At 38.6% G+C, this 23560-nt stretch overlaps 1 protein-coding gene across 6 annotated transcripts in view; it reads left to right on the top strand.

The window, feature by feature from the left end:
- Positions 1 to 23560, top strand: part of Dlgap1 (DLG associated protein 1) — a 912507-nt gene that overhangs the window by 406394 nt on the left and 482553 nt on the right. For 5 of the 6 annotated variants that reach the window (XM_058586411.1, XM_058586410.1, XM_058586409.1 and 2 more), the window contains one exon: positions 635 to 725. The exons of the other annotated variant lie outside the window; for it this stretch is intronic. The gene's annotated coding sequence lies outside the window, so the exon portion shown is untranslated. The remainder of the gene's footprint in view (positions 1 to 634; positions 726 to 23560) is intronic. 6 annotated transcript variants of the gene reach the window in all.

The following is a 23560-nucleotide window of genomic DNA, read 5'->3' as shown; positions in this document are numbered from 1 at the left end:
AACAGACCTCCCCAAATTACATATTGGATCTTGCTGCACAACTGGGATTGAGAACTCCTGGAAGGGGAAGATGGTACAAAATTGGATGACGGAGGCTTTAAATTTCAGGCTAATGGAAGACACTGAGCCCTTGATTGCTGTGGGCCAGGCATGAGAATCTACAAGATGATGGAAAGGAGAACCTAAAGACATAGGTGCATGCACCTGGTGGGATGGACAGGAGGGACAGCAGATGCAGATAAGGACCTGCTGAGTTGTAAATTGCTGGGGACAAAGGTGACATTCACTGCTCCCACCCCAGGTGCCAGGGTGGTGTCCAGTACTCTGACATACAACACACCAACTAGATGGATTTTTGTTAAATACTTGAACTGAGTAAATATATAAAATAAGATCTAGAAGACAGAGGTGGGGGGGTGGCGTTTCACCAAAACACAGTAAGGAAACTTAAAAGATAAAAGTTCAGAGAAGACCAATGTGAATTCAGTTCCAGCCTCACGTTTAAGCAAACAAATAAGGTTCCGAGCGTGCAAAGAAAAGTCATGGGGCTCCTGAATTCCTGTAAGTCTGTCACCCCCTCCCAATTTAGTTGTATGTAACCAGGAGACTGAAACACGCATTGTGCTTCTGATAGGTTCCTTCCACTGTGGGATCCGCTGAATGTCACTAGATCTGCCTGTCTGTTCCAGAGGATTCCTGATTGAATGACAAAGACACTAAGAACAGTAAGTCGGGGTGGGGGGGGACAGTGTGGGAAGAATGGGCCTGTGAGCCGCAGATGTCCTGGATTAAAATAGGAAAGATTTCAGCTTATGAGGCATGTGCACCCAAATTTCAAAGTAAACCACCAGCTTCCGCTGTGCCTCCCCAGTCCAACATTCTACAACTAGTGCACACACACCTTCCCCGTTGGAGGTAATTATGGACCCGAACTGACTTTCTGTTGTTGTTATTGATTATATTTTGACATACATACGTGGAGTATAACTTCCTGTTCTTATGGCTGAACATGATTTAGAGTTACACTGGTCAGGTATTCATATATGTACATAGGAAAATTATGTCCGAATCATTCTACTATCTTTCCCATTCCCATCCCCCTTCCCTTCCCCTCACTCTTCTACCCCATGTGCAATCTCGTGAACCTCCACCACACATACACCTATTGTGAATTAGGACCCACATATCAGAGAGAATATTCAGCCTTTGGTTTGGGGGGATTGGCTTATTTTGCTTTGCATGGTAGTCTTCAGTTCCACCCATTTACCAGCAAGTGCCATAATTTCATTCTTCTTAAAGGCTGAGTAATATTCCATTGTGTATATGTACCACATTTTCTTTATCCATTTATCCGTTGAAGGGCACCTAGGCTGATTCCATAGTTTAGCTATTATAAACAGAGCTGCCATAAACATTGATGTGGCTGCATCACTATAGTATGCTGATTTTAAGTCCTTTGGGTATAAACCAAGGAGAAGGATACCTGGGTCAACTAACTGTGGTTCCATTCCAAGTTTCCTGGGGATTCCAAGTTTTCTGAGGAATCTCAATACTGTTTTCCAAATTGGTTACACCAATTTGCAGCCCCACCAGCAATGTAGGAGTGTTCCTTTTCCCCCACATCCTCACCAACATTGATTGTTGCTTGCATTCTTGATAATTGCCATTCTGACTAGAGTGAAATGAAATCTTACAATAGCTTTATTTGTATTTATAATTACAATTGATGTTAAACTTTTTTTCCATATATTTGTTGACTGGTTGTATTTCTTTTCTGTGAAGTGTTCCTTTACCCACATGTTGATTGGGTTATTTGGGTTTTTTTTTTTTTGGTGTTAAATTTTTTAATTCTTTATATACCCTGGAGATTAATGCTGTATCTGGGGTGCAGGTGACAAAGATGTTCTCCCATTCTCTAGGCATTCTCTTTATGCCAAACTGATTTGTTTTTTAGAACCATAACATGGAAAGAGAAGATCAATGCACAATAGTATATCAGAAATCAATACTATCTTCTATTTCTCCAAGCTCAAGACTAATATAATAACTTTAAAAATGTGCTTCATTATTTATTGCTTGATTTCTTGGTGGTTTCATATAGCATTAGTTGGATGAAAGCTGAAAACCTTTTACATCTTGGTTATTACCTACGTGTGTAGCTGAAATTAATAGAGTAGAAACACCCTCTTTTTAGTGACTCACCACTTTTTCTCTTCTGACTCGTAAGGTTCTCCTTTTTTTTAACATTATGGATCAACAAATATAGTGGTGGTCTAATTTATGTCCATTTCTGGGACACTAACCTTGACTGAGGATGGAGGATGGATAATGTTAACATCCATAAAAAAAAAAAAAGGACAACAGACTGATTCAGAAGGCCTGAGGAGGGACTGAGGAGAGAAAGAGGAAAGCAGAGGACCCTCAGGGGGCTGTCTCCCTAGCTACGCAGTATGTAATCCGTGGGCTCTGTCCTACCTAGGAAACGGGAAGGAAAAAAAATGAAAACAGGAAAAATACTATAGATAAGGGGACCAAGTTCAAGGGACCTCAATTCCTGTGATCCTTCCTTAATTATGGAAGAAACAGCATCTGAAACCAAAAATACATAAGCAACTCAGAAACATAAAGTTATCTATTGCACTGCGTTTGAGATGACAGTGTCCTTGCTCACAGAGGAAAAGTCTGCTTACCTACACATGAACCCAGAATAGGGATCATGATATAGCATTTAGTTACGAAGTTAAGTTGCCGGAACCTCTGTTGATTGTTCAGAAATAATCCTGAATACTCGATGCTATTGAGCTCATAAATCATCTGCCAGGACTCAAGTCAGGGTGTCACTTCTTTGAATCTTGTCTACCTTCAGACCATGTTACCCGATGACTTCCTAGGACCCCAGAAATGAAGGCACTATAGCCTCAGCATTCACAGAGGCCAGTAATAGACACACACACACACACACACACACACACACACACACACTTACTAAGTTGGCAGAGTCTGGAATCACTTCCGGGGCATCTAGTTGCTGCTCCCCACCTCTCCCTTGGGAACTTCCTCCTATCTCTTCCGTCCCTCTCCCCCCCCCTCGGCCTTCATGTACTCTCTCCCTCTGTTAAACAGCCACAGATGGGATACCATCAGTCAGTCTTTGAGGGAAACACTTTCACCCAAATTGCCACCTCTTTCAAGCTTTCCCATTCAATACCTTTAATCTCTATCTGTAAAATGAAAGATTTTGTTTTTCTGTTCAGAGTTGAGTTTTCTAAGCCTAACATTAAGCAGAGATAACTTTAAATGCCTTGAAAATAAAGCCATTTCAGTTGCTAAGCTACCTGAAGAAGATGAGCTCAAAAAGAAATTAGATCCTTGAACTGATGTCTTCCATTCTCTCTTTTCTACCGTCTCTTAATCTCAGTCAGTCACTTCCTAACCCTCGGCTCTAGGATCCCCAGGTGACCTGGGCCCAGGGCCAGTCTCATGGCATCCTCTCTTCTCTAGCACCAAGAGCAGATAATCCAAGTACAACCCTGGGGAGGTCTACTAGAATCACTTGGGAAACTTGTATCAAACTACTACTGCTTCCCAATGTAGTTCCTCCTCATTCTAATTCTTGGAGTCCTACTTCTTTAGGTCTCCTCCTCTACCCCCTGGATTAAGAATCAATGTTCATATAATGCTATGGGAGGAAAGAAATAAAAAGCATTTATGGCTGTCTTGTCGCATGGTGATCACACAGGAGCACTTTTCAGATGTGCAATTCATATTCCATTGAGCTCCATGTCAGTATCAGGGACTGTGTTAGTCAGCTGTGCATCACTATAACAAATACCTAAGATAATCAACTTTTAAAGAAGAAAGGTTTACTTTGGCTTACAGTTTTGGAGGTTTCAGATCATGATCAGTCAGCCTCATTGCTTTTGGACCTGTGATGAGGTAACACATCATGGCAGAATCAAATGGTAAAGGAAGACTATATTCACTTCATGGTCAGGAAGAGAGAAAGAGGGAGAGACCAGGGTTCCTTAGTCCCCTTCAAGGTTATGCCCCCAGTGATCTAAAGACCTCCCTCTAGGCTCCACCCCCTAAAGGTTCCACTGTCTCCCAGTAGTGCCAAGTTGGGGGCCAAGGCTTTACCCCATGGACTTTCCAGGGGCATTCAAGAACCAAACCACAGGAAAGACATTCCAGACAGTAAGGGGAAGAACTGTCCAGAGATTTTACATAGACTGGGAATGCAGGAGACATATAGATGTAAACATTATCAATAGGTCATTATCAATGGCATTCACTATGGAACACTTAAATATTAATATGTGTGGACATGAGTATACCTATAGTGTTTAAAAAAAATCCAGTCTCTGAATTATGATGTTCCACTTAGATTCTTCAACTTTACAGTGTTGTAAAAGCCTACGCATATAACCAACCATTCTGTTTTTCACTTTCCATATAGTCAGTATTTTTTTATTAGTTGCTCAAGACAATACAATGATCTTGACATATCATATATTTGATTCAAATGGGGTATGAATATAGTCAGTATTTAATAAACATTCACTTTTTTATAAAATAGACTTTATGTCAGATAAGTTTGCCTAACTGTAGGCTAATGTAAGTGTACTAAGCACTTTAAAGTAAGCTAGGTCAAGCTACAATGTTTGGTAGGTTAAGTGTTTTAAATGCATTTTCAAGTTATAATAGTTTTACCTTAAAATGGGTTTAATGGGATGTAACCCCATAAGTCAAAGGAGCATCTGCATTGCATCAGAAAAACTTTTGAATAGATATAGGCCTAGAGGTGCTTGCAAATAAAGTAAAATAAAACAAGAAATTTTAGAGTTTTGCTGCACAATCTAGAAAATGGTGAAAGGCAGCATAATTTGTTCACCTTCCCAAATCACCAAAAAAAAAAAAAAAAATAGCAAGTAGGATAGCAAAAGCAAAACCGCACAGACAACATCTCCAATAAAGAGATAAGACCATCCTTATGAATCAAATATGTTTATTCCAAATATGTGTGAATTGAATAAACTACTAGTGATATTAAGACCTGCGTGGTGTTTTAACTGAGTTACAGGAAGCAGAGAGCAAAGAGGTTCTGATGTTGTCAAGAGGCAGAAAAAAACTACAATCGTTGACAAGTACTCATTGTAAAACTGGTGAGCCAATTGGGCAGGCACAGCTGAAATATGTAGAGTCTGGATGGCTTCAATTTGTGAATGAACACAAAAGAACACCCTGGTCCAATGCACCCAACTGGGGTCCTTAACACATGTTTCTTCAAGCAGAAGAGAAACTTTCAGGGACAGAATCCAAACTGGACAGGAAATATTCAGTAGGGGCAAAGAGGCAAAGAGAAGATTCAGTTAAAAGTAGAGGAAGGAAGGGCTGGGGATGTGGCTCAAGCGGTAGCGCGCTCGCCTGGCAGGCCTGCGGCCCAGGTTCGATCCTCAGCACCACATACAAACAAAGATGTTGTGTCTGCTGAAAACTAAAATAAATATTAAAAAAGAAGAAGAAGAAAAGTAGAGGAAGGAGAAAAGAGTCAGTCCATAGCAGACAGAATTAAGCCATGGAGTATAGAGACCCCTTACCCATGGGGATATGATCCAAGACCCAGGGGATGCATGAAACCACGTATAATGCCAAAGGCTATGTATGCTGTGTCTTTTCTACACCTGTCTGTGTAATTATGATAAAGTTTAATTTGTAAATTGGGCATAGTAGGAGATTTTAAAAGTAACTAATAATAAAATAGACTAGAACAATATATTTTATATTTCAATAAAAGTGATATGCCTATGTGCTCCCTCTCCCTGCCCCCTTTTCCCTCCCCCTCTCCCCTTCTCTCCCTCCAGTCTTCTGTCCTTCTCTCTAAACTGGCATGGGGCAGGTAGTATATATTGCATGAATAGGCTGGACTACGGGATGACTCATGTTCCAGGCAGGACAGAACAGGACAACACAGGTTTTCACTCTGCTGGTCAGAATCATGCCTAATTTAAAATTTCGGTGTTGTTTATTTCTGCAATTTTCTATTTAATATTTTTGAACCATGTTTAACTGGAAATGCAGAAAGCAAAATCACAGATAAGGGGAGATGACTATGTTTGTTAATATATCCTAATAACAATAGAAGAGAGAGCTCTGGATTTCAGAGCTGTTTGTAAATGTTTATGGATCTAACATTGATGTAAATTCTTTTTTTGAAGAGAGAGAGAGAATTTTTTAATATTTATTTTTCAGTTTTCGGTGGACACAACATCTTTATTTCATTTTTATGTGGTGCTGAGGATAGAACCCAGTGCCCCGCGCATGCCAAGCAAGCACGTTACCGCTTGAGCCACATCCCCAGCCCCATTGATGTAAATTTACACAATAAAAAATAGGAATGAATACGGAAATCACTATATGAATATGTGTATAGATATGTGTGTATATCTACATAGAGAAATATGTGTAACATAAATATGATAAACTAATACAACTTTTAGATTTTTTCAATAAATTCACCTAGTAAATTCACCTTAAATTGTCTACTTAAAAAAAATTCAGATTACCAAATAAAGCAAAATCCAACACTCCAGAATACCATACACGTGCAAACTTTTCTCTGCCTGAAATAATACTATTTTTCCAATGGGGAGAAAAGTGTATACAATGTGCTGCCATTTATCTGATAAAGGAAAGAGAGGATTTATATATATATATATATATATATATATCACTCATTTTGTATAATTATGTTAACAATTAATGGAAAGATAAATCACAGTATTTAAAAATGAAACAGTATCTAAAGGTAGAGGAAGGAATTAGGGTAAAGGAGATAAGGGATACAAACTAGATTCGTCTTGTAAAGTTGACGTTAGAGTCATGTAAAATTTCACATAATTTTAGAACAAAATCAAATCTAAAATAAAGCAATCTAGTCTTGGGCTCAATCCTCAGCACCACAAAAATAAACCCTGAATTACTTAATTAAAGCAATCTCAACATCAAGAGGAAAGCAAGACGATTGTGCCCGTCTGTCCAGTAGGTGGCATACCAGCACTAACAGGATTCCGCCAAGTGACTTTAAATTGCAGTAATTTGACTGTTTAACCAAGTGGAATGCTATCCTAACGCCAGAAACAACTGCAAACAATCTTAAACTGGTTTTTGTAATCATTTTGCGGGTGGAATAGTCTTGGTATGTATTCCGAGGCAGTTGTGTGTGTGAATTATGGATGAAGTGAATGAGTAACATATTCAATATCATTAAAAAAAAATCTATAATTTCACAAGGGGAAGGCCCAAACTGAAAGAAAAAGAAAATCTTCCTCTCTTGAATTTAAATAAGAAATATCATTATGACTTTATGACCAATGCTATTTTATGAAACCAAATGTTTCCTATCTTTTTTTCTCTGAAGACTTAGAAAGCGCTGCCCCTCACTGTGATATCATGACCTCTATTCACAATTTCCACTAAAAGGGTTGAATCCAGGACTTCTTGAGTACATGGCTGATTGCAGGTCTATGGGGGGACAGGTACAATAATCTGGGATATCATAGGCAGCTTTGGTGTCATCAGAACTCATCAAATAAAACAGGCTCTCAGTGGCCAGAGATGGGAAAATTCTAACTGAAATAGATACAGTAACCGATGGATGGAAACACATCAATGTGTTAAAATTCATGAAGTCCTAATGATAGTGTGAAAATAAAATATTACTGATCATGCTTGAAAAAAATCCAAGGCCTAAATCATTATTCCAAAAACAGCAAATAAAGAAACAAACATTGATTCTGTGTTTTTATACAAACTTCCAAGTAACCAAATAGTTGATGTTTCTCTTTATAGAAGTGTTCCATCTAATAAGGAAGGAATTCCCAAATTCCAATATTACCACATTGCCACCTTTAAAGAAGTATTGGATTCAGATAATGATAGTGAATGCTGGCATCACAAAAAGGACACCAGACATGTACATCTCAGTAGAAGTATCCAACATCATCTATGGGGTATTTTTCAAAAAATTGAACTTCAATCAGATGACATATCCAGTCTATGCTATTCAATACTAGCCACTGGTGTCTCCTGAGCATTTGAAATGTAACTGAGATGTGCTGTAAGTGTAAAATATACATCAAATAGCAAAACCTTAAGGTAAAAAGGCATAAACTATCTACATTTTATATCAATCACATATTATTTTATAATATTTTGGATACAGCAGCTTAAATAGAAGCATAATATTAAGGGTAATTTTAACTATTTCAGTTTTTAAATTCCTATTATAAAGTTTTAAATTATACTCATGGCTTGTCTTATATTCCTAATGGACAGCACTATTCTATTCTAACTATATCTTTAGAGATATAGCTAGAATAGAATAGTGCTGTCCAATAGGAATATAAGTAAAACTACACTGAGATTTCACCTCACTCCAGTCAGAATGGCAGTTATCAAGAACACAAGTAACAATAAACGTTGCCAAGAATGTAGAAGAAAGGGTACACTCATAAATTGCTGGTGGAAATGCAAATTGGTGCAACCACTCTGGAAAACAATATGGAGATTCCTCAGAAAACTTGGAATGGAACCACCATTTGACCCAGTTATACCACTCCTCAGAATATATCAAATGGAGTTAAAGTCAGCATACTACAGTGACACAGTCACATTAATGTTTATAGCAGCTCAATTTACAATAGCAATGACATGTAACCAACCTAGGTGCCCTTCAACAGATGAATGAATAAAGAAAATGTGGCATATATACACAATGGAATATTGCTCAGCCATAAAGAAGAATGACTTTATGACATTTGCTGGTAAATGGAAGGATCTGGAGACTATCAAGCTAAGTGAACTAAGCCATGGAATATTTGGATGCTAACATGCAAATAATATGGATGCTAATACATGATGTGGAGGGTATAGATGTTCAGTGGATTAGACAACGAGGAATGAAGGGAAATAAGGGGGAATGGGAATAGGAAAGACAGTAGAATAAGTCTGACTTAACTTTCCTATGTTCATATATGAATATACCACTGGTGAATCTCAGCATCTTGTACATCCACAGACTGGGATTCTATTAGAATAAGTTATACTCCATGTATGCATAATATGTCAAAATATACTCTACTATCATATATATATCTAAAAAGAACAAATAAAAAAAGAGAGAAATGTATTGGACAGAGGAACACGTTCAATGACATCAGAGGGTAAAAACAGTAAATCTGAGGCTTTAGGAAACTCTGAAATTTATATTTCCAATCTGCTTTAATTGTAGAGGCAAAGTAACTAAAACACTTATAAACATGAGTATTGGGGTTCATGTGTAAGGCAGTCTTAAATATTAATATCTATGAAATCATAGATTTGTTATCTCAGTCGACTTTTCACAATTGCCCCGTTATGATAACTGCATAACAATTAAAAGCCTATATATCTACATTGTCTAAAGTAATTTATTTAATCACCATTGGTATGTGAACTGCTCCATGGAAAATACTGGTATACAATTTATCTCTCCTGAAATTTTCAAGTTTTGATAATCTGAAAACTCGATTTTCTTAGTTTTTTTTCTATTGAATAAATATATAATTATTATTCCTATACTATTAGAAAAGCTTTGTTTTAAATTTGCTGTATTTTAAAGCTCTAAATAATATTTCTACATCTCATGAAAATGAAATTACTTTAAAATGATTTTCCTGGAGAATATATACTACAAAACCAAATTAGATACGTGAAGTTTTTAAATCCCCTCCTTTCCTCCTTTCATTGTGTTCCTCAAAGTAAAGATTACCTTAGTATTCCAAATATCAGAGATTTTTTTAAAGTTAAGGATAGAATTAATCTTACTCAGACCTCATATATGACATTTCTTACATGCCTAGCATAACAGGCACTCAAAAATATTAGGTAATTTTGGGGGGATCATTAAAGCCAAAATTATTTAATGGTATCTAAATTTTTACTTCTGTTTTTAATTATTTAAAAAAAATTTGTGGGGCTGGAGTTGTACCTCAGCAGCAGAGCACTAGGTTCGATTCCCGGCACCACATACAAAAATAAGCAAATAAAGGTCCATCAACAACTAAAATAAATAAATAAATAAAAGCCTGTGTCAACTTAGCATATTTTGGCCTATTCTCAGAACAAATAAATATGATATGTCTCTGTAACCCACTCTCAAATAGGAATCTATATACTGATAGATACCATGTATGTATTTTACATGAAACTTGGATTCTTTTTCTTTATTCACATTGCACTAAAGTGAGAGAACACTAGGGGGCACTGTTGTTAGCACAAAGCTCTGAAAATGATTGGAAAGGATTCACAACTTCTTGGATCCACCCTTCACTCAAACCCTTAGCCTTTTACCTTGGTGACAAGCTTTTCTTGCAAAAGTCTTTCTAACTAAACTTGGCTATCCCAAAGAAACTACAAAAGAAAAGGCATAGCCAGAAGTAACAGTTCATTTAAAACTAACAAATGCCAGCATAAGATCCAGTTGCTCCCTCATTTTCACCTTACATGTACCCACTATTCCTTTTATTTTCTTCTACTCTCCCAGATTTCTGGGTACCACCCCCACACACTTTGAAGAATATTCTGAGATTATCTGAATTCGTATCCCTCAGCTTTCTCCCCCTCCATCCTCAATTCAGTTTGATTCTATTAAATTCCATGTTAACATAAGTGCATTAAATAATCAATCCACAATGCCAGACATTACCTACAAAAATAATGGGCCAAAACTCAAAATTCAAAAGCTACAGAAACTAATTTATAGTTTTTAAAAGTATATCTTTGTCTATTTTAATTGCATAAAATTCTTATAAGCAGTGACTCTGTGGAACATTTGCAGTGTTGGGCATAGTCTATACAGATACTTAATCTATAATAAAAAGAAACATTTACATGCCAGACTCAGAAAAAGTGGAGAGAGCTAAGTCCCAGTGCTTTTCTTGTGTGCAGTGAATTTTGTTATATTCAAGCAACAAATCATTTTTTTCTTTTTCTTTTCAAAAAAGCAAAATCTGTAAGCATTATGTGAACCATGCTCTGAATGGTGGGTTTGACCTACTTAAATTTTAATAAAACATTCCTTAGAGTTCGCATGATTTAGTTTGGAACAATTCTTGAAGTCTGTTTGGAATGTGTCATTTTAGCAGCAGGTGGTTCCGGTGACAATAAAAGCACATGATTAATATAATTAATCTTAGTTGACTTTGATTTGCTTCTTGAGATCTTTTGTACCTGCCATTTCTATAGCATATTTTTCTTGGGTTCTTATAAATAATGAGCGGTTTGCCCTCATGTATGTGGTGGCAATCATCCAGGGTTGTGGCAACTAGAAATCTCAGCTCACTGTGGCTTCTATCTGGTTGGAGATATTTTTGGGTTTCACTATATCAGTCAGAATCCCATGGAAAGAGAAGCCCACTTAAGCGGGTTGAGGTGAACATAAAGCAGAGGCTATTTACAGAGCAGAGGAGAGGGTAAGGTGCCCAGAGATCAGCACAGTGGCTAGCTGATGCCACCCCTAGTCCTGAAGGGACAGACATGGGGAGGAATGGTACTTCCAGAGCCTGGGAGAAATACAGCTATGAAGCTAAAGAGGAACTGCCCTCTTGAAGGGGACAGCACCACAGCCAGGAGAAAGAAGGACAGAAAGACCCAGACCTGTCTCCTCCCACCCTCTGTTCCCCAAACAGAACCTCACCTTGACCACCCAGAGCAAGCAGGGAAGGACCCAAGACTGAGAAGCTTGACAATAGCAGAGAATAATGGATCCCGAATGTTCTGCCTCTTAACACACAGTCTTCCTCTTAGACACTGCCTCTGCGGCTCTCTCTTTATCTTCTTATTTCTCTCACGACATTCTCACCCAACTCCAGGGACAGCATCATGTAAGGAAAGTCCTCCTTCCAAATGTCAGGCTTTCAGATGGAACCTCTTGTTCCCCGCCTCATACATCTTGTCTTTTGTGATGTTCAAAAGGAAGCATTTTCTGCTGCATAAAAGTCTAGAGGTTTTTTCTTCTCAACGTCTTGACATGACAGGCTTTTAAGTGGGTTCAATGCTCCTTGATCTTGCAAAGATCCCGCAGGTGTCCTGGGGGAAGGGAGACCAGGTCTGTTTTCTTCTAATCTTGTCGTAGTTGCCATGAATCTTCATTAATCATCCCTGGCCTGGACTGTTATAATCTCAACTTCTTGTTTGGGTTCATTTATAGCTTTTCCTTTCTTGGTGGAGATAATCTACTTGAAACTCTAGATAAATAAATAAATAAGCAAATAAATAAATAAATAAAATATAAATGTGGGTTCACTTTCATCCAATATTACTCTCATTACCCCACCCTCGCTCCTTCCTATCCTCCCCGTTCTGATTTTTACTGAAGGGATGAAAGAAAAGGAAATCTCACTGTTTCATGTGAAACACACTTTCATTAAAGACGGATGAATTTGTCATTTATGCACGGACAGAACTGCAAGAAAGCAAGGACTTCTGATGAAAAGCCAGTGCGTGACTTCTCTTTCAAAGAGCATACTGCTGTGAAATTTAATCAGTGGATAAAAATTTCTTGTGCTATTTTTCTCTCTCCTAGGAGTCCTCTCCATTGTTCAAGAGAAGCTTTGACTTATTATGTTTCCAAACTCCTTTCCCTTTCTTCGCCCTCCCCTGTTGATTCCTACCTTCTTCCCATTTGAGGGCTGGTGCACATGAGTGGGTTCATGGTAGGCTGTGTCTCTTCCTCTGCTTGCCTTCCGAGATAGATCACTGGCACAAATGAAAACAAATAGATTGGCTTATTTATTTTTGCGTCTTTACTCGTCCACCTTCCCTGGCATAAAAGGAAAAACCTTTCTGTAACCTTTCGTAGCCTTCCCATGCACAACCCAGTCACAGATTGACTTGATTATCTCCTTAACTGTTTTGAGCAAAATTAAAAACAATTTGGTGACCTGCATCAGGAGCAGATTTAACTTGTTGGATTCTCTTGTGAATTGCCAGGGTACATTTTCTACCATTTTTACAAATAGATCTTGAAGGTCTTCCAGGAACCACTATTACAAAGAAATGTTAATTCTTTTCTTTAATTATTTGTGTTCTTATTGATGCTGATATTTGCCATTCAGTTTCTTTTTCCAGGTTGCACAAGTTACTGTCAATGACACTGGTTTAAGTACGTGGCTTTTGCATGAAGAGAAGCATTTTGTTGTGAATAAAACTTACATAAACTTTCTTCAAAGGAGTAACTAAGGCCACCAGAATTCCCTAATTTGCACACAAGACTGGCCCAAGCAAGGATATTTCAGATAATAAATCTTTGCAAAAGATGCTAGAGAAGACCAGTCTGAGTAAACCAGTATTAGAAGGCAAATCAAAATAGGAGATTTTCCATGACCATTTTTAGGCACATAGGAAGAAACTATAAAGAGTGAAGGATCCTTTTGCACATATTTATTAATCTTGTTTATTGTGAAATTATAAATAGGACTAGCCATAAAAGGAGAGCAATCCTCTGTGAAGTAAAGGCCTTGTCTCCAGAGACAAGAGCTCCTCGATTGGTCATTTTTAGAAATATCACCAAGAAATGCATTTTTTCATGGTCTTCAATATAGAACAGGACAAGGCAGAACAAGAAAGAAAAAGGAAAACAGTTGTTAAAGTGGCTGGTTATAATGGGATAACCATCAGTTACAATGAAAAATGCTATATACAATGCACTTTCCTTTTTGTGGAGAAAAGGGTGGGAGAAGTTATTGGAGTCCTGATATGGAGAGTAGGTGGGATATTAACATACTAAAGCAGGAATGTCTGAAACAAGCATTGTGTGTTTTCAGCTCTCAGCTCAAATCAGGCACAGCTCTGGGCAGAAGGGACCCGGGCAATGCCACCCAGAAGGCACATTGTAATTTTCAGGCTAGTTGGTGAAGACACCACACCAGCTCTGGGTCCTCCAGCACCTATTCCAAAAGTCGGCAGGGCCACCCACCACCTCTGTGATGTGACTTCAAGGACCTGACCCCCTAGACTCCCACAGGTCCATTGGCCAGTGACTGAAAGTCCCCTGACAAAGCCTCCTTGTCAGCCTAAGGCTTTGGCTCCTGATGTCACCTCACCGACCATGCCTGTTACTCTGTCCCCTCCCCTCTACTCCAAGAAATGGAGATAGATACCCAAATGCAAATATGTAAAAATTCCTTTTAATTCTCATCCTTTGACTTTATTGAAAAAGTGTCAGGAAGAATTCAGGGGGGAAAAAAATCATCACATCTCAGAATGGGCTGGTGCCTTCCTGATGCAGGAAATGACTTAAAATTGGAAAGATGACAAGTCAGTGTATGCCTTGGGGATCAGTAAGACAAAACAGTTGAAGTCGGGATGCGTGGTTAATGCTGCAGAGAGCTCATCTGACCAGCGCGCGCGCACGCGCGCACACACACACACACACACACACACACACACCTTGTTCGAATTCATTGATCACCCCGGCAAGCCATCATTCCACTGCATGAATATCTTCATGAAGAGGACGCCTTCTTTCTCTCCTGCTGACATTCCACCTTTTAAACTGCTGCTCATCAGCTGTGTTCCAGCCCACAGAGGCTATAGGAATCAATGTAGTTTCTCTTCTGTGTGCTCTGCCACTTTATTAAAAAATGCACACACAAAACCCCCTGAGCCATCTTCTCCTCATCCCATTTGGCTTTACTTTCTCACATGGCAGAATTTCTGTTTCCCAGCTCTGCTGGGATCCCTGAGGAAAAACAGCAAGGACCCACTCAGCTCAGCCAGAGGCCCTCCCTTCCAGAAGCACACACAGGGGGCCATAGGAAAGAGAAGCACAAGAAGATAGTGAGCAACCATCAGCCCACGAGTGTCGAGGTGGAGGGCCAGTGGGGCAGCCAGAGACCTGCCATCTCTCCTAAACCCACATGAAAAGGATGGTGAGAAGGAACTTCATGCTCAGATTTGCATCCAGTGGTTTATCCTGGGTACATAGGAGTTGATGCTTAAGAGATATCCATAGATATTTATAACTACCAGGATCCAAGTCCACAGACTGGCACTAAAAACTGACTTCTAGATGTTGGTCCAAAATGAAGGAACAAATGGTAGAAACCATAAAAGAAGTACTTGCATAGCTACTACTCCATCTAAATTTTTCAATATGAAATCCAAGAGTTAAAGACAAAATTTTTAAAAAAAAAAAAATATGCCTAGAAATCTGTAACTAGAGCACATAAGAAAGACAATAGCACCACTTAGGTTTCATTAAATAGTCATCGTGGGGATATTAGTTCTGAATAAATTATGACCACAAATGGATCTCAGGAAATTATAAAAGTAAAAATAAATACAGCGGAATATACTCTTTTTAAACTTTAATCATCGTAATAATGTTTACAACGTGAGGTCACAGTGTTGTTCTGTGCATTGAGGGAAGTTAAATATGTAGAGCACTTGGAACGACTCCTGGCCCAATATAGCTTCTTTGCTGTTGTTCCATAGATGTAACTTTTTTTTGTAATTATGGCAATAATTGGGTTGTAGAATTTTAAGACAAGATGAAAGATTGGCAGCTCATTTAAGTCAGTGGTTTTCAAACTTGTTTTTAAGCAGCAAATTCCATTTTTCCAGATAAAAAAGATAGCGTGAGGGGTTGGGGCTGGGGCTCAGTGGTAGTGCCCTTGCCTGGCATGTGTGAGGCACTGGGTTCGATTCTTAGCACCACATAAAAACAAATAAAGATCTATCAACAATGAAAAAAATTAAAAAAAAAAAAAAAAAAATATATATATATATATATATATATATATATATATAGCATGAGTCCCAAAGAGTAGGCTAGATAAGCAGGAGCAACAGCTTGAAGTGGGCCCAGGTTCCTGCTCACCAGCAATCTCCCAAGGAGGAAATTCTCGAACCCAGTCTGAAAGCTATTCCATGACCCCAGCCATGTCACAAATGAGGAAAATCTAATCCTAGGGAGGTAAATGCTCTTATTCCCAAAGCTGGAAGCATCAGATTGTGTTCCAGAAAATAATTAAAACCTAACATATCTAGAAACAAATGCTATTTGCAAAGGAATACTAAAAAATTATTTTACCAATAACCAATCAACATGACCCTGCACGATCACCTGATCCAGGTGATCCTTCCTGGGTGCGACCTTAGCTTTGAAGTTGACAGATCACTGAGCACCGTTGTGGGAGGCAGAATGTCACTGTTGAGGGGCTGGGTAACCAGGGGGTCAGAACAATGGGTCGTTACCAACTGGTATAAAAGTGATTTTAACAACTGGTGATTTCAGCAAGGTACAGTCATACTGGAGGGCTACCAGCTAAATGTCAACCCTGGGTGTTTGAAGATGTCCTTTACAGGCTGGAAAAAATCCATGTTGGATTGGGATCCTGCTGAGAATAACTGCACTATAAATGGAACCTCTGGAGAACTGCATCTGTTCCTTCTCATTTATTTGGTCTTTCTAGAAATTAAAGTTCTCTGTGCTGTTCTAAAACATTTAGATGTTTATTGTCTTTCAGAAGAAGAGTCTTCTGATGATGTGGACCATTTTTAAAGAATGTCACAGTTCAAATCACCCCACTTCTGTGGGAGAAAATAAAGCAGACTAAATGTCCATTGCTCTCAATGAGTTTGTAACAAAGCCATCTTGTTAAATTAAAATAAAATTATTTAACCCAAATCACTGCTGACAGACAGGAGTTGTCTAGGATAGAAACTGTGTGTGGTTGCTTTCTGTTTATCACTCAAAAATTAAGTTGAAGAATTGAAAATGATAGCTGAAAGCTACTAATTATGGGAGTTGATCTGTAGCTTCATCTTTATGGAAGAATTAACCAAACTACTTGTCATTACCTCATATGCCTTCCTGCCAGTGATTCCTGACATAAACTACCTGCCTGCATAATAGGTAGGTGACAGTAACTAGAGGAATAACGACAAAGGGTGTCCTGAAGGGGAGAATTAGATGGTTGGAACTGAATGGGAAGAGGGAGAATGTTCTAGGTGTCCAGAGAGAGATGGAATGGGAAATGAGCACTGTGTATATTATGTGAACAGTCAATGCACATACAAATAGTTATCACCTTGAGCTCAGATAACTTCTACATCACGGAGCTTAGATTCCCCCATGTCAAAGGCAGAACTGGTCCCCTTTGATATTTCAGAAAAGTAGCTGCACATCACTTTTCTGGCTCATGGGGGAGGGAGAGAGGCACAGAAGACAATTCATTTAAGTGTATGACTTAAAGTGAAGAGCATTTGGGTAATGGGTAAGCAGCTGTTTGTTTAAGCAAATGACTCATACTGGGATATTTATGGAGCACAACTATTTTCAAGTCTGTAAAAATGTAAGAAGAAAAAAAAAGAAGCCTTTCTATAATCCAAAAGCAGATGTTTCTGTGTTTATGAGGAAAGTCCTACTGAACAGTAGCCCTATCCTTTGGGTTTATCAATTTACCTATGGAAACATATGTTAGTCTTCCTGAGGTATACTAATTTCTTTTAATTGGACAGAGAACTTTTATAAAGCACTTATTTTATGCACTGTTCTATGCCTCCCCAAAATAAATAAATAAAAGACAAAACCCAGTCTTGAAGGAGTAAAATCTGATGGGAAAATTATATAACAAAAAAAAAAAAAACAGAGCTAATAATGAAAAGCAATTTTTAAAAATGACAACCCTGGGAGTGTGGGGGGATAGAATTAGCATAACTTTTTATTTGCTTATAATTTAATAGCTAATATTTTTTTTCAGAGCTTAATATGAACCAGGCCTTGGGCCTTTGAGGTCTCTTGTTGAAAAAGTGTATACTCCAAAGGGAGTTTAAAATGGGACTAGAAATAATATCATAAATCTCATCGGAAGAGAAGGAGATGCTGCAACTGGAGACTGAGATAAGAGATGTCAGCTGCTTGGGAGCATGGCGCTTGGTTCAGAGGTACTTGCTAATCTAGATCGAAGGGGGAACAGGTTATGTGGCAGAGTCTTGAGGAGGCAGATACATCGAGGGTATCTGAGTAAGGATTTTCACATGAATTAGATGTGAAATTGCCTTTGAAGGATGGTTATGATTTGATAAATGGAAAGAATATCCAAGAAGGGAAAAATGGCTTGAGCAAAAAACAGTGAGTTGGAAATAAGAGAGTCCCTCCTCATTGCCTGCACACAAGGTGTACTCAGGGCGAGTTAATGAATCTATGTACATGGAGGACACACGTAAGGGATAATGGGTGGTGAGGTTGCTCAGAAGTCAACTATTGCAGGACCTGTAGAGCTGGCTAAGTTCTGAAGGCAGGAGGAAGTCTCAAAGTCTGAAATGAATTTGTGGGGAAAGATTATTCTGGACTGAGTGCAGTTATGGATGGCGAGTGGGCAAGAGCAGACACACATACCTGGTTAGGAGTTTCTGGTAGACTAGAAAACAGGTACACCAGGACCCACCAAAGGGAAGGCAAAGAGAAAACAAAAGAAGAAAAATGAAGTGACCGCAAAGAAAGACTATGACTGCTTATCTGTGAGAAGTGTTGAAAAAGAAAAGTAAAGATGGGTTTAGAGCCTCCATCCCCGGCGCCATGATGAAAGTAGTATGAGCTAATGTGTCTCAGCAAAGGACAAGTTAATTCAGACTGAGGGTGCCCCAGCACAGACAGGCACCTTAGTAATATAGAGCTGGGGCATAGTAGGTCTGTGGAGACTTGGGCTGTCTATTTGAACAATTTAGTAGAGGGGGAAACAGAGGGTAACTGGAATGGTAGATCTCTGAAAGAATGGAGACAAAGCTGTCCAGAGTGCAAGGGAGCCTGGAGGAGAAGAGGAAGGCAGGAAGCACGCTGGTTTTCTTGGTAACGAAGCGCCATAGACTGGGTGGCTTAAGGAACAGAGAGTTATTTTCTCACCATTCTGAGGCCAGAAGTTCAAGATCAAGCTGTCAGCAGAGGTGGTTTCTTCTGAAGCTTCTCTCCTTGGCTGGTAGATGGCCATCTTCTTCCTGCATCTTCTTGTTCTCTTCTGTGTGTCCCTGTCCCAGTCTCCTCTTCTTACATAGACACAAGTCATATTGGATTAGAGCCCAAACTAATGACCTCATTAAGCTTTAATGACCTCTTCAAAGACACTATTTCCAAATACAGTCACATTACAATATGTACCCTCTTGTTTCCTATAAGTAAATTTTATAAGGACCAATGTTCCTCCTGGGTTGTTATAATTCTCAGATACTTATGATGGTGATTCTGAATTCCTCTTTAGCCACCGCATGAAAGTTAGGATAAGTATAGAAAACTACTTTCAAGAAAAAATTTAAAACAAATCTCATAAGATGCAGAAGCAGTTGTGGGTTCTTGTTTGTATCTTCTGCTATTCCTTTACATTGACAAACCAAATTAATTAGTAACTATTAGGCAGTAGAAGTTAGGGCTTCGATATGAATTGGGGGCAGGGCATCATTCAACCCATGACAGTAAGAAAACACAAAAAATGGAAAGACAGTGAGTGTCAAACAAAGCCTTACCAGAAGCTAATGACCATAGAACCACAGTCCTCTCTCTGTTTGCATGTTGAGCAGCACCAGAACTGACATTCTCTGAGATCTTGCCCAATTAAACATCTCACATCATACAACAAATAACATCACAAAGTGAATGGCTAACATCGTATCTTGTCAATTCGTGCATCATGAAACACAGTGCTAGTGTTGAGTCAAAAGTGACCTAGAAAAAGCATGTGTGTTTACTTATGTGCGCCAAATGAGCAGAGGAACAAAAGTGACGATGAGTTAGAGTGACTTTCAGGGGTAATTTTCAAATGCCACCAAACTCTGCATCCTAAAAGCAATGTGAAAAATCACAACGAAACCGTGGTGAAGATGCTTTACACTTTGTCTTACCATTTTCTTCTCTTGATTTCTTCTCTTTCAAAGACCACAAGCTGGAGACATTCAGAAGCTCTCCCTTTCATTGAATGTCTTTTATATTTTCTTCTATCTCTCCCCAGGAGCAGCCTTCCTCTTCCTCCTCCTCCTCCTCCTCCTCCTCCTCCTCCTCCTCTTTCTCCCCCTTCCCTCCTCCTCCTCCTCCTTCCCTCATCTTTCTATTATTTCTGACCAAATAACCCTCCGGGTGCCTTTCTTTCTATTCAGAATTTCCATCACCTGTCTTTTCTTATTTCTGCATCAAATCCCAGTTGCGTGTTCCCAGGGTGGCACTTCCACAGCCTCTGCTGTCATGATCCAGGTGTTGTCTGAAAACCTGCCCAGGTGTATCCCTCCAGCTGATTCTCTTATTTGTCTCTTCAAAAACATATTATCAACATTAGTGTGAGCTCATGATTTATTTCCCTATTCTGGTAAGTTGCACAAGTATTTCTTTCATAATGGAGGTGTCTGGGAGAAGAGGGGATTTCGATTTTGTTTTTCCATCTTGACTGGAGAGTGGAGTATGAGGAATGCTATGATCTTCCCTTATGATCTAACCATTTGTTTCTGAGATTATGTTCTTTTATAGGTTTAGTCATGTATCCCATTTTAGTCGAGAATCCAAAGCTTTTTTTTTTTATTATTTTTAACCCAAATGTGTCTCAAGAAAGCTCTGGTAATGAGAATGCTCATTTTGTACATGACTTTCTGAAAAATTCTCTCTCTCTCTCTCTCTCTCTCTCTCTCTCTCTCTCTCACACACACACACACACACACACACACACACACACACACACATTAAACAGCTAATATGAACTTGCTAAGTGACAGATCTTTTGTGGATCTTAGCTACTGTCACCAGGTGAGCTTGTAGCTTTTCTAATAAGGCCAGAGAAACATAATACGTAAATATTCCCCTGTATTCCTTTGCCTTTGAAAAAGAAACCCAAAAATTACCCTCTAAAAATATGTACCCTAATATTTCCTATAAGTAAATTTTATAAGAACCAATGTTCCTCCTGTGTTGTTATAATTCTCAGATATTTATGGTTGTGGTTCAGAATTACTCTTTAGCCACCGCATGAAAGTTAGAATAAGTATAGAAAACTACTTTCAAGAAAAAATTAAAAGCAAGTCTCATAAGATATGGAAGCAGTTGAGGGTGCTTGTTTTTACTTTTGCTATTCCTTTACATTGACAAACCAAATTAATAAGTAACTATTAGGTAACTATTAACCACCTAAACTCTGCAAGGCACTGTGTTAGAATTCTGTAGAATACACCAAGCAGTTCAGAATGGGCTGCTTGCATTGCTGAGCTTCCAGAGTAGCTGGAGAGAAAAGTTAGCCTGAGGAGGAGCAGGAGGGATATAAATGGAATGGATGCCTTAGGGACCTCTCTGTCAGGCACATATGGTGAGAATTTTTCATAGGCCATCATCCCATTAAAACTGCAACTCATCTCTGAGAGGTACCCAGCACTGTCCCCATTGATGCTCAAAGAAAGTGAATGACTGCACCAAATCACAGATCTATCCATCCTTCTCTACAAGACTAAATATTTTCTATATTACAACACCCATCATGAAAAGTTCAAAAATGGCCAGTAAGATAATAATAATAAAAAGTCACAATAACTCCAAAAGAATCGTCCTATAATAAGAGCAATGAAAATGTGGTTTAAGAGACCAGAAGAAAGAGGAATCATTGGATGAGAATGATCAAGGAAATTCCTACCAAAAATAATCCAACACTACATCCTATCTTATCCATCTAATGTTCTATAAAGAGTACAGAACATCACAAATTATTATCTAATCCAAGCCATCCAAAGAAACCCAAAAATATTTGGTTAGTTCTTTATGTCAATTTCAAGCATTTTTTTCCCCCAAAGCATACGGAATGTGAAGGGTGTTAGAGACTCAGGGAGAGTTTTTCTCACCTGGTGGAGTCATTATCTACACTATTCCCAGGCCTTTGCCCTTCGCTGTAGAGCCTTCTAGAACACCAGGTGCCACCCCTAGACCTTGAGCAGGGAACATTCCCCAGGGACTCTTTTTTTTTCCTTTCCTCCAACTCTGATCTGTAAATTCTTTGCAGTCTTCTCTCTCTCTCTCAAAGTGCTGCCTCCTCTTGTATATGACTCCAGCAGAGACTGTCCTCTCAATCATGTCTGGTCCACCACTGGTAGGAAGGAGGACAGAAGCCTCAGAGGGCAGCATTTGAAAGCTGATCATACTCAGCACCTGTGGGAATGCAAATCTTCTAAATCTAACTCTCCTATACTGAGTTATGCTAAATTATTTTCATTTCCTGGCCAGTTTTGAGTCAGAGTAAAAGAAAATGACAGAAGAAAAGTGGTGAGGAAATGCAAGCCTTCACCAAACTGTCATTGGAGTCTTTTAAACAATGTCTTAACCCGTTTTCTGTTGCTATCACAAAATACCTGAGATCTGGTAATTTTCAAACTATAAAGGTTTATTTGGCTCATGTTTCTGGAAGATGGGAAGTCCAAGAACATGGCTCTGGCATTTCTTGGCATCTGGTGAGGGCCTTCTTGTTGCATTACAACATGGCACAGGGCATCATATGGCAAGACGGACAAAGCTGACCAGAGAGTTTGCTTTGATAACAGAGCCATTCTTGTGATAACTCATTAACACCTTCATCTATTAGCCTATGAATTGACTAACCATTCATGAGTACAGAGCCTTCCTGACTCAATCCCTTCCTAAAGTGCACACCTATCAACATCACCACAGTGACCATCAGATTTCAACATAAGGTCCGATAGGAACAAACCATCGCAAGTAATGTTCTGACTTAATAAAATTGTGTTTTCTCACGGAGTAAATACCTGCATTTTGTCCATACAGGTCATTTGTACACAGGCCTTTGTAATTTTAAAATTTTACTTTTGTATTGAAGTTCCACTGTTTTTTAATGAATTTGCTAATTGGGGATCATTGGAAAATAGGAGTCTATATAAAAAGGAACTAAAGTCTTTTCTTTAAAAAGTAACCTCAAGGGCTCTGGTTGTGGCTCAGCAGTAGAGCGCTTACCTAGAACATTCAAAGCCCTGGGTTTGATCCTCAGCACCCATATAAAAATAAAATAAAATAAAGATATTGTGTCCAACTAAAACTAAAAAATAAATATTTTTTTTTAAAAAGTATCCTCAAAGAATAAGTTCAAGAGACCTATTGTTCAACATAATGACTATAATTAATAGCAACACCTCTATACTGGAAAATTCTAAGAGAATAGATGTAAGTGTTCTCACCACAAATAAAAGGTTAAGTGTGTGAGGCACTGCATATGCTAATTGGCTTGACATAGCCATTTTGCATTATTTCAAAACATAATATGCATATAATTTTTCACTGAAATTGTAAAATAAATAATTTTTAAAGTAATGAAAAAATGGGTGGTATTAAGCATGTGGCCATATGATCTAGACCCTAGAGAAAGAAAAACGCAGTGAAGATTGCTGAGATATTATTTTTTTCAGAGAGGAATAAGAAAAGTACATGGCAGGAACACCTGCACCACTAATGCAAAGCTCAGTGATTCTTCTAGAAACTAGAGAAACACCCTCT

Source organism: Marmota monax, unplaced genomic scaffold (assembly GCF_021218885.2).
Source record: "Marmota monax isolate L192 unplaced genomic scaffold, Marmota_monax_Labrador192_F-V1.1 WCK01_AAM20220418_F8-fsc00103, whole genome shotgun sequence".
NCBI classification, from domain to species: Eukaryota; Metazoa; Chordata; class Mammalia; order Rodentia; family Sciuridae; genus Marmota; species Marmota monax.
Note: the sequence above shows the minus strand (reverse complement) of the source record. Positions and strands in the feature narration are given on the sequence as shown.